Genomic DNA, 2,822 nt, shown 5'->3' with positions numbered 1-2,822 from the left:
GGAAATGGCAGCACCTCTCGAGGTAGAGGTAGTGCCGTTGTCTGCTTCCAGCTAGCAGACCACCAATAGCAACGTTTTCACTCCAGGAAGGTAGGACAAACTGCAAACAACTTGCCAGCAAAATTTCTAATACCAGAGAGTCATTGAGGTTTACAGCATGGATTATTAAGACCATAAGGTGCAGGAGCGGAGGTTGGCTGCGGTACCTTGTAAACACAGTAAGAAGTCTCACAACACCAGGTTAAAGTCCAACAGGTTTATTTGGTAGCAAATACCATAAGCTTTCGGAGCACTGCTCCTTCGTCAGATGGAGCGTTCTCCAAGGCGGCCTTCACGACACACGACAGCGCAGAGTCGCTGAGCAGAAACTGATAGCCAAGTTTCGCACACATGAGGACGGCCTAAACCGGGATGTTGGATTTATGTCACACTATCAGTAACCCCCGCAGCTTGACTCCTGGACTTGCACAATTTCACAAGCTGTACTGTCTGGAGACAATACACATCTCTTTAACCTGTGTTGAATGCTCCCTCCACCCACATTGTCTGTGCATTTAAGACCTGGCTGGCTGTAGAGATTTGCATTCTAATCAGTATTCTGTAATTTGATTTATGTGTCTGTGCCCTGTTTGAGAACAGAGACCACTCCATCTGACGAAGGAGCATTGCTCCGAAAGCTTATGGTATTTGCTACCAAATAAACCTGTTGGACTTTAACCTGGTGTTGTGAGACTTCTTACTGTGCTTACCCCAGTCCAACGCCGGCATCTCCACATCATGAGTACCTTGTAAAGACAGGGCGACCACCAGATAGATTAACGAATGAACGGTACGTTCAGGTAAGTAACGATGCACCGAGAGTGATAGGAAAGACATCGTACTCCACGACTCCACACTCCCAACTGACCAGGAAACCCCACGCTCAGCTCCAGGGTTCGTGCACTCCAACCCGATTGGCCTAAAGGGGCACGCTATCACATAGGCCATTCGGCCCACCGAGTCTGCCCCGCCATTCAGTGAGATCCATGACTGATCTGATGTGATAATCCTCGACTTCACTTTCCCGCCTTATCCCCGTAACCCTCGATTCCCTTAAAAATCTGTCTGTCTCAGCCTTGAACATACCGAACGACCCGAACTCTACAGCCCTCTGCGGGCAAAGAATTGTTAAAACTCTTACTGTGTGTTTACCCCAGTCCAACGCCGGCATCTCCACAGCAAAGAATTCCACCGTGGGTTCGCACTGCTGCCTCACTGCGCCAGGGACCCGGGTTCGACTCCCAGCCTTGGGTCACTGTCTGTGTGGAGTCTGCAAGTTCTCCCCGTGTCTGCGTGGGTTTCCTCCGGGTGCTCCGGTTTCCTCCCACAGTCTGAAAGACGTGCTGGGTTAGGGTGCATTGGGCCGTGCTAAATTCTCCCTCAGTGTTACCCGAACAGGCGCCGGAGTGTGGCGACTCGGGGATTTTAGACCATAAGACATAGGAGCGGAAGTAAGGCCATTCGGCCCATCGAGTCCACTCCACCATTCAATCATGGTTGATTTCAACTCCATTTATCCGCTCTCTCCCCATAGCCCTTAATTCCTCGAGAAATCAAGAATTTATCAATTTCTGTCTTGAAGACGCTCAACGTCTCGGCCTCCACAGCCCTCTGTGGCAATGAATTCCACAGACCCACCACTCTCTGGCTGAAGAAATTTCTCCTCATCTCTGTTCTAAAGTGACTCCCTTTTATTCTAAGGCTGTGCCCCCGCGTCCTAGTCTCCCCTGTTAATGGAAACAACTTCCCTACGTCCATCCTATCTAAGCCGTTCATTATCTTGTAAGTTTCTATCAGATCTCCCCTCAACCTCCTAAACTCCAATGAATATAATCCCACGATCCTCAGACGTTCATCGTATGTCAGGCCTACCATTCCTGGGATCATCCGTGTGAATCTCCGCTGGACCCGCTCCAGTGCCAGTATGTCCTTCCTGAGGTACCTTCCTGAGGTAACTTTCACAGTCACTTCATTGCAGTGTTCATGTAAGCCTACTTGTGACACTAATGAATAAACTTTAAAACTAAAGACACATTCACCATGTTCTAACAGAAGAAATTCCTTCTCATCTCTGCCTTCAATGGGTGACCCCGTAACTCTGAGGTTATGCCCCCCTGGGTCTAGTTAGTTGCCGTTGGACTCCTGACTGACAGCACTATTTCTGTGTCTCTCCCTGGTGTTAGAAATTCTGCTGGCTCATTGGAAGCAGTCTTTCTTGCCTTTCTGGCGTGAAGCTTTAGTTGTTGGTGGTTTGCGAGCTGGAGGCCAGCCGTGAGCAGATTGGGTTTGTACTCGTTGGAATTTAGAAGGCTGAGGGGGGATCTTATAGAGACCTATAAGATAATGAAGGGGCTGGATAGGGTAGAGGTGGAGAGATTCTTTCCACTTAGAAAGGAAACCAGAACTAGAGGGCACAGCCTCAAAATAAAGGGGGGTCAGTTTAGGACAGAGTTGAGGAGGAACTTCTTCTCTCAGAGGGTGGTGAATCTCTGGAATTCTCTGCCCACTGAAGTGGGGGAGGCTACCTCGTTGAATATGTTTAAATCACGGATAGATGGATTCCTGATCGGTAAGGGAATTAGGGGTTATAGGGATCAGGCGGGTAAGTGGAACTGATCCACTTCAGATCAGCCATGATCTTATTGAATGGCGGGGCAGGCTCGAGGGGCTAGATGGCCTACTCCTGCTCCTATTTCTTATGTTCTTATGTGTCGCTATCTCTGCTTTGAGGTGTGCTGGGAGCGACAGGACAGGGAACTCAGAGTTTCAATTCTCCACCCAAA

The sequence above is a fragment of the Mustelus asterias genome, chromosome 31 (assembly GCF_964213995.1).
Source record: "Mustelus asterias chromosome 31, sMusAst1.hap1.1, whole genome shotgun sequence".
NCBI lineage: Eukaryota > Metazoa > Chordata > Chondrichthyes > Carcharhiniformes > Triakidae > Mustelus > Mustelus asterias.
The sequence above is the reverse complement of the archived record's forward strand: the minus strand, read 5'-3'. Positions refer to the sequence as shown.